The following is a 15897-nucleotide window of genomic DNA, read 5'->3' as shown; positions in this document are numbered from 1 at the left end:
AACTTGTGGGGGCACTTTTGCTACTTGCGTATAGGGGGGTTGTAGCTGGTCTTTTGTTGCCACTTCTGATCTAAATTAAGCATCAGTCTAAACCTAGAAGAGAGAATTAAGCACTAACATATTCATCTGTTGTGAAAATCTAAATTTTGCAGTTAGAACCTTGTTTCTGGGCTGAGTAGTTTGTACAGTGTTTTCATCAGGCATGGTGCATTCATCTTTGCCAACTGCTATCCTCTTCACCTTCGACAGTTCAGGCCCTTTCCTTGACTCAGATTGATCCATCAGACGCGCGCGGGGGGGGGGGGGGGGGGGGGGTGTAAATGGACTTTTTTTCTGGTAGATTGTGCAGAATATAGTAAGAACAAATTTTACACTTGCTGGCATCAGTTGGTTTGTACCAAAACTAAAATAGATTTTTCTTCAGTACTCCAATAATGTCGCTCCACAAGCAGAGCATCGAACTAATTTACCAAAAAAATTTGTCAGTTTAGTCTAAGCTCGGAGTTTCTTTTCCCATTTCAATGAGTGAGATTGTACTTCTTTTGGATTGGTGGACAAAGGAAAGCGTTTAGTTAAGTTGCATTTAAACTTCAATTTTTGGAAGAATTTTGGAAAATAATAGTTCTGAAAAAAAATCGAAGATATGAAAAATAGTTCTCAGAATTTTAAAATGTTCACAAATTTTTTAAAAACTCGAAGATTTGATTTTTTTGCAGATTTAGAACATTTGCCAGTTTTATAAAATGTTCACAAAATTTAAATATGTTAGCGAATTTGAAGACAAGTTCACTAATCTCCAAAGGTTCACGGAAATGAAAACAATTCATTATTTGAAAATTAATAAAAAAAGAGAAAATAGAAAGAAAAACCTAACAAGAAAAAAATAGAAGGAAAAATAAAAACAAAACAAAATAAAAAGTAAAACGAAAAAGCAATGGGAAAAAAGAAAAAAACACGAAAACCAATCAAAGCCGAACAGAAAAAGTGGTGAAAAATAAACCATAGATAACCCAGCCCAAAAAACCGGCGGGAGGACAGATATTGGGCCACAACGCACTTGGATGGCAACAGGGTGTGTGCGCCCTGTACCATTTTGCACGTGGGACTTCAATTGGATCTCCTATTTGACGCATTCTGCGTCAAATTGTCGACAAACCGCACATATTTGATCAACACGGGCCGGCTTTTTTTTGAGATGGGACACTCATATTCCATTTATAGCACGGCGAGGTCGCCGGTTATAGGACAGGTTACAAAATCGGGATAGTTCTCAAACCACTAGTCACTAGTCCCAGTAGCTAGACCCGTACTGAACGAAGCTAGCACATGCGCTGGTTTGTTACATTCATGTGGTGTATGTACTACACTAGCCTGGATGAACTGAGTTAGGAGCTTGGCATTTAGATCTCTGAATACTTGTCCCAACGGTGTTAGATCAAAGTCCCCAGTACTTACAGCACGTTGGAGTACTGAGCAATCCGTTTCGAACTGAACTTTGCCCACTCCCAGATGATCAGTGGTGTTGATAGCATGCACCAGGGCCAAAGATTCAGCATGCAATGCGTCCGAAAGAAATCCAAAGGAACCCGCCGCGGCAAATAGAATCTCATTGTGGGAGTCGCGACAGACAAGCCCCCATCCTCCCTTCCCCGATTCTACATTGTATGCACCATCGATGTTAATCTTTACTAGTTCTGGAGGGGGAGGCTGCCATGCCCGACCGGATGCCACCCGGACTGGAGGAGCAGGGTCAAGGTACACTCTCCATTCCTTTACGTGGAATCGGACAAGGAACTGAAACATGGGCTGGCTCATTTAGCAGCAAGACGCGCATCCACCCATCCCGTTTTTGGGAACATTTTGGATGGCTTCCAGCCGGTTTTTTCAGTTTTGGGAAACTTCTAGAAGGTTCATGAACCATTTTTCTTATTTTCTGTTTATTTTTTGTTTTCCTTTCTTATTTCCTATTCCTTTTTCCTTCTTTCTCCTTTTGTCTTTTCCTTTTTATTTTACTTTCCTTTTCATTTTTTCCCTTTCCCCTTTTCTTTTATTTCCTATTTTTTTTTCAAGTTTTTTCCTTTCCATCTAAATGTTCAGGAATTTAAAAATGTTTGTATTTTTAATTTGGTTCATGTTTTTCAAAAAATTCCTGGTTTGAAATTTTGTTTAGAAATTCCAAAAAGTTTAGACTTTGAAATTTGTGAGCTTATTTTAGAAGAAATGTTTGAAATTCCAGGAAATATTTAATTTCAGATTTTCAAAAGGTTCGCATTTTATGTTTTTGTCTACAAATTCAGAAAATTATTGGGAATTTCAAAATTGTTCTTACTTTCAAAATGTGTTCACAAATTTGAAAAAAAAGAATCATCTTTTTGACAATTTCTTCGCGAACTCAAAATATGTTCGAGGAATTTGAAAAATATTCTGTGATTGAAATTTGTTCATATTTTTTTAATTTTGGAAAAAAAATGCATTTTGAACAAATTATTCGTGACTTCAAAAAGTGTTTGTGTTTTGAAAAAAATTGTTCATAATTTGCAAAAATGTTTGCAATTTCAAATTTTGTTCACAACTTCAAAAATTATTCAGGAATGTGAAACATGCTCCAGCTTTTCGAAATTTGTTCACGTATTCTAAAAATTGATCATGTTCACAAACTTTGTTCGCAAATTCCAAAAATATCTTTAACAACCATGTTGCATATCTTGCATAGGAGCTTGTCATTCCAAGCGGCTAGCACAACCTGCGCACCACAACATAGTCTCATGTTCGAATCCGAGTTCTCGCTGGCTAATTTTGGATGTTTTCTCACCTTGCAAACTGCCACTGCATAATGGGCCAACCCAGGTGAGCTGCACCCTGTGCGAAAGGTTGACTCCCTGACGCAGAGAGTGTCATATAGGAGTTCAACTAGTAAGTACGCTCGTGTGCTGCACCGGGGGAATAAACTTAACACGTCATCCATCATGTCAGAAGCTAGCGGGTCGAGCAAAGTGAGATTTTTAGGGAGGGAAGCGCGAGACCATATGACTAACCTAAGGTAGTGAGAAATTGAATCAGTGGACCCGGTGTCCTGTGAAGATGTATTGTACGTAGGCTCGTTGACGCAGAGAGTGTCATATAGGAGTTCAACTAGTAAGTACGCTTGTGTGTTGCACCGGGAGAATAAACTTAACACGCCATCCATCATGTCAGAAGCTAGCGGGGCGAGCAAAGTGGGATTTTTAGGGAGGGAAGTGCGAGACCATATGACTAACCTAAGGTAGTGAGAAATTGAATCAGTGGACCCGGTGTCCTGTGAAGATGTATTGTACGTAGGCTCGTTGATAAAGCCATACAGGGAGCCAGCGAGAAAAATAGAGAGGGCCAAGGTGTCGCCAGCCTGCTCAACATGAGCCGCCGCTCTACTGCATGTGCAGATCCAATGCCGATCAATGTCATCCACGCGACCGTACATTGTTACTCCGACGCGCGCCATTCCAAAGAAAGAGACGGAGAAAGAGAGGAAAGGGTACAACCCCCCCCCCCCTCAAAAACGTATAAAAGTGCATTATGGACGTTTGGCAAAGTGTACATATACCTATAAACTCGTATATCCATTCCTCATCAGAATTTCCTATATGCTTGCATCGACAACAATCAGTGAATGATAGGTCTTGTACATGCTGAGTTGTGTCGTTGTGTCTATCGCACCTTGCACCACCGCTGCCAAGCTCGCTGCTAGCGCCGGTCATCGCCATGCAACCACAGATGCCGCCGTGCCTGCACACCCGATAGCCGAGCACACGTGCTACCTTCGATCGAGCCCTCAATGCCCCACCTCAACCGTGTAACGCCCACAAATCCCCGATGCCCTACTATGCATTACGGGCACCGATGCTGTTCTCCAGCCATGCTGAGCCGTGCGCTGTTGTGTGCCATTCCCATCGTGTTCGTTGGCATGTGCCTCCTATCGACGGCCGCTGCCACTTTCTACGGTCACCCAAGATCGCCCATGCTTCACCTCCAGTGGGCACACATATGCGAATGAATGGTTGATTGACTGATTTGCAGAACAAGTTGGTTAATTTTTAGTTTAACCATCATGCCCTCGTGATCCAAGGGGTAAGCTCTCTCTCTCTCTCTCTCTCTCTCTGCTTTCCCCTTCTCCTTTTCCTCTTTCTCTCTAATCTTTGTTTTCTCTAGGGAAGAGAGTCGCCATGGAGCAACCCCGCCGCCTTGGAGCTCGCCCCGCCTCCAGCCCACCAACTCTCCGTCGGCCTCGTGTTCCTCCGCCTCGATCTGTCTGTCCCGCAGTCGGATCCACGCCGCCCAGACCACCAACCAAGCGTCGCCTCTTACCTGTCCTGCGGTCGGGAGGAGGACGACCAAGAGGAGCCCCCATTCATCCGCCGCATGGGCTGCCTTGAAGCTTGCCCCGCCTCCGGCACGGCACATCTCCGCCGGCCTCGTGCCCCTCCGCCTCGATCAGTTCGCCCCACCGTAGGATTCAATCGCCCAGACCACCAACAAAGCGTCGCCACTTGCATGTCCTGCGGTCGGGAGGACGATGACCGAGAGGTGTGCCCATTCATCCGCCGCATGGGCCGCGCAGCTGGCTAGGCCCAGCAGGGTCTTTTTTGTAAGAAAAAATCATTTTTTGGATTAGCCACGTAAAAATAGGACCACTGGTTGAATTCTCATAAACAAATGGACTTTTATGCAAAATTGCTGACGTTGTACGGCTGGAAGCACTTGACGCTTTATTATTAGGTAAAGATTCCTTGCTTGGTCGTGCATTTTTTGGGATTTCCACGTGGCGTGCTACAAAAAAGAAACAACTCACTTTGCGCCCGATGGTCCGACCCAGTCGCTTTGACCCCTCTGCGCCGTTGTCTGGCCTGCTGCAAAGACAGAGCATGAACTCGCCCGAGGGTAACCTCTAGTTTGATTATTGTTGTTCTTCTTTTGTTTATATATTGGAAATATTTTCTTCTTACATAATATATTGGAAATACTCTAAATGATTGCATATTAGAGATTAATTTACTCAAATTTTTAAAAGCGTTCATCGCACATTTAAAAACAGTTCATGCAGTGCTAAAATAATGTCCCCGTAACTTTTAGAAAATGTTGATACCATTCAAAAGCTATAATGTGACAAAAAATGTTAATGATATTTGTAAAGAAGTGTTTACACAGTGCAAAAAATTATGTTCGTCACATTTAAAAAATTTATACAATGTAAAAAAATGTACGTATAATTTTGGAAAAAGATTCCTGCCATTCAAAATAATGTCCGTGACATTTAAAGATAAATGTTCACATGATTTAAAAATATATTTATGAGATTTAAGAAAATACAATGTAAGAATATGTTCACCTAGTACAAAATTCACTGGAGGAGAGGTAGAAAAACTACTTGGTTATAACAAAACTGAAGGCACAAACACACACATCTACTAGTTTTTCATTCATGTTTTCTGCAAAAGTGACCCACTATTTTTCAATCCAACTTATTTCCTCAGTAAACAAACTCTATCTTTTGCTTCATGACCTGAAGATTGTTGTTTATTTCCTTTTTTCGAACGGCTATCCAAAGTGCTAGGTTTTAATAGGAGGAAAATAACATTCAGGCGAGAGTTTTGCCAAGCAAAAGGTCAAATAACGCGAAAAATGTACGCCATAGAAGAGCTCAAGAAAATCCTATTTTTGTTGCTCAACACAACAACACTGTTCCTGTTGCTAAATGTTGTAAATGTGAAAAATGGATTTTGCTCTAATTTCCATTTGTTTCATGTTAGAATCCCTCTCTACAAATTGCATGCACTGCGATCTTCTTCCCAGAAGAAAATTTACTAACTCGACCTAACATGCTTTTGCTTCTGTTTCTAAAGTATTTTATGTTGAATTTTGTGGTCCAGCTCTGAGTGTTGGCCAGCAAACCGCAATGCAAGGTCATGAGCAGGTAAACATTGGCTAACTGAATTACTGTGTTTACTGTTGCAGATTCACTCAGCGGTGCACAATTAGCAAAAGGAGCCAGCAGCTCAACAACTATAGTAGATGAAAACCTAAAGCCTCAAAATTATCAGATACTACGATTACTTCTTAATGCTTCAGACTTGTTTCTTCTTCTTAGAGTTGTTAGCTTCTTGCTCGCTAGTGGACGCATTTTGATTGGTACCATTCTGAAAATGAAAAATAAAATCGAAGTGGTTCCGGAATGCAACCTACCAATAACTTGTGGGGGCACCTTTTGCTACTTGCGTATAGGGGGGATGTAGCTGGTCTTTTGTTGCCACTTCTGATCTAAATTAAGCATCATTCTAAACCTAGAGGAGAGAATTAAGCACGAACATATTCACCTGTTGTGAAAATCTAAATTTTGCAATTAGAACCTTGTTTCCGGGCTGAGTAGTTTGTACTTTGTTTTCATCAGGCATGGTGCATTCGGCTTTGCCAACTGTTATCCTCTTCCCCTTTGGCAGTTAAGGCCCTTGGGGAAATATCTGGTACTCCCAAGGATATCTTTAACAACCATGTTGCATATCTTGCATAGGAGCTTGTCATTCCGAGTGGCTAGCACAACCCGCGCACCACAACGTACTCTCAGGTTCGAATCCCAGTTCTTGCTGGCTAATTTTGGATGTTTTCTCACCTCGGGAAATTCCACTTCATAATGGGCCAGCTCAGGTGAGCTGCGCCCTGTGCGAAAGGTCAACTCCATGATGCAGAGAGTGTCACATAGAAGTTCAACTAGTAAGTACTAGAAGAATGCCCGTGCGTTGCAACGGGGCCACATTAATTTTAAGAGTTTAATATTAATATTCTCATACATATCAAGTGACATTTGTGACCTTTTTTACCACCAAATCCTCACACACACACAAACACTCCCTCCCTCTTCCTCCCTCTCTCTCTCTCTCTAACACACATACATATCCATCTTATTGGGTACGGGACTGTAAGGGCATATTTATCCCTAAGGTGTTTTGGTGGTTGATGATAATGCGTTTTCGGACTAATCGTGTGCCTTGAGTATCCCAGACATTTCATCGCTAGGCACAAGACGGTTGGGTGCCCCTCGAAGACTGTTGAAGACGGCGTCTTTTCTACGTTTCTTTTTGGTGGATTTGAGTCGTAGGAAAGCCGTACTATTAAGAGAGGGTCCGCGTCGGAGAGGTTTGGGTGGAATCATCACGTACACGTTTCTTCCTTGTCCCCTCCTTTCCCCTGCACCTTGGAGCTTCCTCCGTTGTTATCTCGTCACCTTGTTTCTGGCTGCTGTGTTGGCTCACAGTAGTACTGCTCCCAGATGAGCGGTAGTACCGTAGGCACCATCGATAGTACCATGCTGCGGCGCGGTAGTACCGCAGGTGCCCACGGTAGTACCGCTCCCCTGGAGTTGCACTACCGTGGCCCACCAGGCAAGTACCGCTCCCCCGCGGTAGTAGGGGCGGATCTAATTTTTTACATCCGCGCCTACCACGGTAGTACCGCTTTCCTTCCGCGGTAGTATCGTGCTCAGCTGCCAGGCGGTAGTACCGCCCCTCTGCGGCAGTACTGTGTCGGGTTTTTGCTTCTTCCGTTTTTTAGCGGAAGTAGGCAAGGATGTTTCCTTATCCACTCGCTTCCCGGGCGGGGGGTTCCTGCCTTGCGGTAGTATCGCAAGGGGGAGCGGTAGTACCGCGCCCGCGGAAGTACCGCCCTCAGCACTTGTGCCACAGGTCTGCCCTAGCTGTTGCTGGTGCAGCGGTAGTACCGCGGGCCTGCACGGTTGTACCGCGTGACCTTGCGGTAGTACCGCTTGGCAGCAAGCGGAAGTACCGTGTGGCCCCACGGTAGTACCGCTTGCCTGGTGCGGTAGTACCGCTGGCCGCGGGCTGGTAGGTGGATAACGGTTGGATCTTTGTCCCTCACTATAAAAGGGGTCCGCTTCTTCCCCGTTGACTTATCTCTTCCAACCCTAAGCTCCATTGTTGCTCTAAGCTCCATTTTTGCCCGATCTCACTCCCTAGCCAATCAAACTTGTTGATTTGCTCGGGAGTGGTTGAGAAGGCCTCGATCCACACTTCCACCAAGAGAAATTTGATTCCCCCACTAATCCCTTGCGGATCTTGTTACTCTTGGATGTTTGAGCATCCTAGACGGTTGAGGTCACCGCGGAGCCATAGTCCATTGTGGTGAAGCTTCGTGGTGTCGTTGGGAGCCTCCAATTGAGTTGTGGAGATTGCCCCAACCTTGTTTGTAAAGGTTCGGTCGCCACCTTCAAGGGCACCAATAGTGGAATCACGGCATCTCGCAATATGTGAGGGCGTGAGGAGAATACGGTGGCCCTAGTGGCTTCTTGGGGAGCATTGTGCCTCCACACTGCTCCAACGGAGACGTACTTCCCCTCAAAGGGAAGGAACTTCGGTAACACATCCTCGTCTCCACCGTCTCCACTCTTGGTTATCTTGTGTCTTTACTTGTGCAAGCTTATTTGTGTCATATCACTTGCTTGCTTGTGTTCCTATCCTTGTTGCATCATATAGGTTGCTCGCCTGCGTATCTAGACAACCTACTTTGATGCAAAGTTTAAATTGTTAAAGAAACGCTAAAAATTGTTAGTTGCCTATTCACCCCCCTCTAGTCAACCATATCGATCCTTTCAATTGGTATCAGAGCCTCGTCTCTTTATTAAGGACTTTACCGCCCGAAGAGTATTGTTGATACCGTAGACGGTGTGGAGGAACACTCCGGTGTGAATCCGATCTCGTCTATGGGCGATGGGGGAACCTCGGTCTCTCGTGAGGAGTTCAATGTGGCCTTGCAGACATTGAAAACCTCCATGACGACCGAGGTTGAAAGCATGTTTACTAAATTCCTTAAAGCGCACCGACAAGGTGACGGATGCTACCTCCGATAAGGGGGAAGCTAGTAGTGAAAAGGCTCCTTCTTCTAGTGGTAAGAATGGCACCGGCATCTTTGCTCATGTGGAACCACCACTTGTTTATGGTGGACCGGTTCCTTCCACTCATTTTAATCATGCCGGTCCTCCCCCTAAGATTGTGAAAAATGAGGACTTTGATTCTTGGGTTTACCGCTTTAAATATCATTTTAATCATGTGAACACTAATATTTAGAGAATCATTGAAGAAGGTTTCTATCAGCATGATCCAAGCAACTTCACTCCTCGAGAAGCCGTGGATAATCAATTCAATGAGAATGCTCTCTTCATCATTCAAGATGCAATCCCACCCGAAGACCTACCTCATCTTCGGCCCTTCGCCTTGGCCAAAGACGCATGGCTTTGTGTTGTCTCTCTCTACCGGGGAAGCGCAAGCATTCAACTCTCCAACTATGAAGTGGTGCAAGATGAGGCCGATGAGTTTGCAATGAAAGAAGATGAAGAACCTCGTGAGCTTTATCAGAGAGTAACCAAACTTGCGGTCTCACTCCGAGATCACGGGAGCAAGGACACGGATGACAATTGGATCAAGCGCAAATTCCTCAAGGCAATGATGCCCTACCACAAGGCCATGTCCTCCGTCATTCGTCAAAGACCGGACTTCCACACTTTGACCTCAAGCGAAGTGTTGGATTAGTTTGTGGCCATGAACATTTTGGACAAGACCGCTGACAATGCGGTGCTTCGTTCTCAAAGGGCAAAGAAGCCCAACCTTGCATTGAAGGCCAAGCTCTCCATTGAAGAAGATGAAGAGGAGAGCAACCCCGAAGATACAAAGTATGCATATCATGAACACATGGCACTCGCTTCAAGGCAATTTTGGAGCAAGAAAAACTCGAGGCCAAACTTTAACAAAAACAACTCAAGTGGCACGAGGAGCAAGCAACATGTAAGGACTTGCTACAATTGTGGCAATGTGAGTCATTTTGTTGCGGAGTGCCCGTATGAGAAGAGGGAAGACAATGGTGGCAAGCTCATCCAAAAGGACAAGGCCAAGTCGTTCCCCAACAAGGGCAACTTCACCAAGAAGACTCCTCCCAAGGCATTTGGTGGTAAAAGAAGAGTACAATGAGGATGATGACGATGATGAAGATGGTGAGTTGGCTGCCATGGCCTTAGTTGCCATTGCGACGACTCCACGGGTGTCTCTCTTCGACTCACCCAATGAGAGCATCACCGCCAAGTGCCTCATGGCTAAAGCCACCAACAAGGTAACCCCCAACATCAAAACTACCATCATTAATCATCCTTCTTCGACGGATAGCACTGATGAACATGAGGGAGCTAATGTGGAGGCAAATGAGTTTGAGGCCTTTATGGGCAAACTTAAGGGTAAATCCAAGAAGCACTTTGTTGCTCTCTTGGAACAACTTGGTGAAGCCAATGACATGATCGAGGCTCACGAAGATACCATCACTAAGATGGAAGGGCATAGTCGTGACTATGCCGATGAGATTTCGGATCTTTCCAATGCTCTTGAGGAAGAGCGTGGTCTTCGTTTGGCTCTTGAGGAGTCACACAACGTTGATCATGCTAAGTTAAAAAAATATTATGATCATGTTCTCATTGTTTCTCATATGCTAAACTCTGAGAAGGCCGAACTTGAGGTTGATCTTGCTAGACTCAAAGAGGAGTTTGATCTACTTGACAAGACTCACAAGGTCTTGAAGGGTGCTCATGCTAGCCTCAAAGAGTCTCATGATCAACTTCAAGTAAAGCTAACCAAGGAAAAAGCCACTTTTCCTAGTATGATGTTAATTGATAATGCAAATGCTACTAACCCGTGTTGTGAGCATGTGCATCTTGTTGAGGAGAACGCTAAGCTAAAGGGGCAACTTGAGAGAGGTCTTGCGACTTGCATACAAAGCAAGAAGAACTTCAACGACCTCTTGATCAACCAAAAGGGAGTTGTGGCCAAGGAAGGGGTTGGGTACGTGCCCGAGTCCAAGAACAAAAAGAAGAATGACAAGACCAAACGACCTCCTCCTCTCATGCAAACCTTTGTGAAGGAGGGATAGAGTGCTTCCAAGGAGAAGAAGAACAATGCGAAGGGTGGCGCTGTCAAAAAGGGCAATGCCACTCCTCTCATCAAAGCCGGCGACTTTAATCCTTCTTATATGTTATGTCGTGCTAGTGATGGGCATGTCTATGCCAAATTCATTGGTTCTCCTCATGAATACATTGAATGGTCTATTTGGGTTCCAAAGACCCTTGTTACTAACATCAAAGGACCCATTACAAAATGGGTACCTAAAACCAAGCATTGATCTCTTGTAGGTGTTTGCTTCCGGTGGGGGATCATGGTTGCTCGATAGCGGAGCTACAAATCATATGACCGGAAATAAGGACTTGGTGGTGGACGTGCACAAGATTCCATCTATGCCCACCAATGTCGAGTGGGGTGACGCCTCATATTCTAAGGTATTGGGACTTGGCAAGGTGGTCATCTCTCATGATCTCACGATCGAGAAGGTCATGCTTGTTGAGTCCCTTGCATACAATTTACTTTCCGTTCGTCAACTTGCAATCATGGGCTTTGCCACTTTCTTTGATATCGATACCGTGGCCCTCTTGTGGAGCAAGACTCTTAAAGTAGCCTTTGTTGGGCATGTCGAGAATGGTTTATATGTGATTAACTTTTCAGAGCGACCTACTAAGACCGCGACATGCCTAATGGCTAAAGTTGATGTGGGATGGCTTTGGCATCGCCGTCTAGCCCATGTCAATATGAGATCTTTGCAAAGTCTTCTCAAGGGGGACCATGTCCATGGACTAACGAATGTTAGTTTTGCTAAAGATCGTGCTTGCAGTGCTTGTATCGAAGGAAAGCTACATGAGAAGGCTCACCCTCCCACGACTATCATTTACTCAAAGAGGCCTTTGGAGCTCCTTCACTTGGATCTCTTTGGGCCTCCATCCTTCGATAGTCTTGGGGGTAGGAAGTATTGCTTGGTGATTGTGGATGACTACTCAAGATACACTTGGGTGTCTTTCTTCAAGAGGAAGAACGAGACCAAACAAACCGTCAGTGACTTTGCGAATGAAGCACAACGTCAACACAATGCAAAGATCTTGACAATAAGAAGTGACAACGGCACCGAGTTCAAGAACTACACCTTGGATGAGTTTCTTAGTGATTAGGGGATCAAGCATCAATATTCCGCACCTTACACCCCTCAACAAAACGGTGTTGCGGAGAGGAAGAACCGGACGTTGATGGATGCGGCAAGGACCATGATGGCGGAGTTCAAGTCCCCATACAACTTTTGGGCCGAAGCCATCAACACCACGTGTCATGCATCCAATCGGCTCTACCTCCGCAAGGGCTTGAACAAGAATCCATATGAGATACTCACCGGTAACAAGCCCAATCTCAAGTACTTTTGGGTGTTCGGGTGTAAGTGTTTCATTCTCAAGAAAGGTGTTCGGTTGTCTAAATTTGAGGCTAGAGCTTATGAGGGCATATTTGTTGGTTATGCTACAAACTCTCATGCTTACCGTGTCCTCAATAAATCCACGGGACCTATTGAGGAGACGTGTAACGTGGAGTTTGATGAGAATAATGGCTCCCAAGTGAAGCAAAGTGGCACTTGTGATGTAGGTGATGAAATTCCTCCTCAAGCCATAAGAAGAATGGGTGTTGGCTTTATCCTACCCATCGGGGAACCCCTTGTGGCCGAAGGAGAAGGACAATGCTCCACTCAAGTGGAGCCATCACCAAACCAAGGCCCACACGCTTCCGAAGAACAACATGAAGGCCCTCATCCTCAAGAACAAGACCAAGGGCAAGATCATGCTCAAGACGGTGTTGACACATCAAGTGATGCCCAAGGTCAAGTTCTCTCCTCCAAGCAAGTTCAAGAACAAGAACAAGCTCAAGACGACGCTCAAGATGATCAAGTGACCACTCCTCGTCTCACCCCCGAGGAGGAATTGGAGCATCGTGCCGTCAAGGTTGCTTCCAAGCTCTCCACCAAGGATCATCTCATGACGACTATTCTTGGAAGCTTAAGAAAGGGGGTAAGCACTCATAGACAATTAGCAAACTATTGTGAGCATCACGCTTATGTCTCTTGTGTCGAACCCCACAAGGTCTATGAGGCGCTCGAAGATCCGGATTGGCTCAATGCCATGCATGAAGAACTCAACAACTTCGAGCGCAACAAAGTGTGGAGATTGGTGCCAAGACCGACGGGGAACCACAATGTCATTGGAACCAAGTGGATATTTAAGAACAAGCAAGATGCCCATGGGATTATCATTCGCAACAAGGCTCGTTTGGTAGCACAAGGCTACTCCCAAGTTGAGGGTATGGACTACGGTGAAACCTTTGCTCCCGTTGCTCGTCTTGAATCCATTTGCATGTTGATTGCATATGCTTCTCATCATAACTTTAAGTTACAACAAATGGATGTGAAGAGTGCTTTTCTTAATGGTCCCATTAATGAATTGGTTAATGTCAAGCAACCACCCGGGTTCGAGGATCCCTACTTTCCCGATCATGTGTATCAACTCGATAAGGCACTCTATGGCCTTAAACAAGCCCCACGTGCGTGGTATGATCACCTTACCGAGTTGTTACAAGACCATGGTTTTGAAGTTGGGCTAATCGACCCCACTCTTTTTACTAAGAAGGTCAAAGGGGAGTTGTTTGTGTGCCAATTATATGTGGATGATATTATCTTTGGTTCCCCTAACAAAGCTTTCAATGAGGAATTTGCCGCTCTCATGACCTCAAAGTTCGAGATGTCTTCCATGGGAGAGTTGAAGTTCTTTCTAGGGTTCAAAGTGAAGCAAAGAAGAGAAGGAACCTTCATCAACCAAGCCAAATACACTCAAGACATGCTCAAGAGATTCAAGCTAAGTGATGTCAAGCCGGCTTCCACTCCAATGCCCACCAAGTGCCAACTTGACATAGATCCCGATGGTAAAGCGGTGGATCAAAAGGTATATTGTTCCATGGTAGGCTCCTTGCTCTACCTTTGTGCATCTAGACCGGATATCATGTTGAGTGTGGGAATTTGTGCACGGTTTCAAGCCGCACCTAAGGAAAGTCACTTTGTGGCGGTCAAACGAATCTTTCGATATTTGGCTCTGTCGCGACCCGACCCGAATGGATCAAGCGCTCTGTGCTCAGGTGTCATCCCTGGATCAGTAATGCTGACACCACATAGTACATCGAAGGATTTATAGCAGAGTGGCAATCACACACTTATTACATCGTTGTCTCAAAGAGAACTTATTACAATAAACATGGCTTAAGGCCATCTAGTGTTGATAACAGTGGAAGACTCGGAAGATAAATGGGTCCATCAACTCCAACGGCATCACTGAGTATAGAACCACGACCTAGAAGCATCTTACTCATCGTCTGAAAAGTCTGCAACATGAGAAGTTGCAGCCCGAAAACGAGTCAGCACATGGGAATATGCTGGCAATGTAACACATAGAGAGTAATGGAATGAAACAGCTATACTATATGCATATATGGCTGGTGGAAAGCTCTATGGTTATAGTTTTGCGTAAAGCCAGTTTTTCCCTACTGCAAAGGAATAAATTTATTTAACTATCATGGTGGTTGTTAAACATCGAGAATGGTTGACAGCATTCCGATCCCAATTAAGTGAACAATTAAAACCCAACAACATTAATTAGAAGTAACATGATGAGATACACATGATATTCAAGTACTAGATACTCAAGTTGTCCATAACCGGGGACACGGCTAATCATGATTAGTTTGTACACTCTGCAGAGGTTTGCGCACTTTTCCCCACATGACTCGATCGCCTCCGTTTGTTTTCTCACACTACATGGTGTTTGAGAAACGGATGACCGAGACATAGTCTTTCAGAAGCACTAGCACCTTACATGTGGGGTAGACCGTACCACCTACAACCCCTACATCTGCTAGTCCACCCCGTAAGAGTTCGCACAACTTAGTCAACTATGCCAGAGCCCATAGTAGCATGTGGCTGCACAAGGAAGTTTCTAGCATGAATTATCTTATGATCCCTTTGAGTCTGGGTGGCGGTCCAAGATAAAACAGGCAAGTCCTGATAGACATCAGGTGCCTCTATCCACCCAGATGTGTGTTTAAGTGGCCACCTTAGATAAACCATTAAAAATTAACAACTCACATCTGTCATGGATATCACTCACCCAATCCACGTCTACTAGCATAGCATGACATAATAAGCAAACGTAGAAGTAACTCCCAAAGGTTTCATAATAAACAGGTAATAGGTACTACCTCATCTACTTCCCATCCCACAATTTAATTAGATCCTAATCATGCAATGTGTGAGGATTGATCTAATGCAATAAAACTTGGTAGTAGAAAAGGTATGATCAAAGTGTTACTTGCCTTGCTGATGATCCGCGAGACCTAGGGTTTCGAAGTAACAAGCGGCGCAATCCGGGTGATCTATCACAGACAAACAACAAGCACCCAATAAGTACTCATCTAATGCACAGGTAAAACTCGAACAAGAGATCGAACCAGAGGGTTCAACTTAAGAACTCCGGTTGCAAAGAAAGAACGAACCGAACAAAGAAACGGAAAACAAACGGCGGAAGAAAACAACTCGGTTCTAGCAAGTTGAAACTAGGTCAAATTTTACCGTAGCAAAAACTTGTTCAAGTTGATTAGACGGAACAACGGTTTTGAGACGAAACTCCAGGCGCTTGAATCACCTGATTTCGATAAACGAGCGGAAGAAAGACTAGAACAAAGATCGGATCTGAGATCACGATCGCGGAATAAATCCGACGAAAAGAAAGAGACGAACGGTTAAACGAACAGGCATCGTTAACCGGGAATAATCGGTGATCACGTTCGTTGAGACGAACGGTCCGAAAGAAGAACAAAACTGATCTAGGGTTTTCAGAAAAGAAACCCAAACAAAAACCGGAAGAAAAAGAAAAGAAACGGAGAGAAAACGGAACGGTTCTTTTAGGAAAAA

Source organism: Triticum aestivum, chromosome 6A, assembly GCF_018294505.1.
Source record: "Triticum aestivum cultivar Chinese Spring chromosome 6A, IWGSC CS RefSeq v2.1, whole genome shotgun sequence".
Lineage (NCBI taxonomy): Eukaryota > Viridiplantae > Streptophyta > Magnoliopsida > Poales > Poaceae > Triticum > Triticum aestivum.
The sequence above is the reverse complement of the archived record's forward strand: the minus strand, read 5'-3'. Positions refer to the sequence as shown.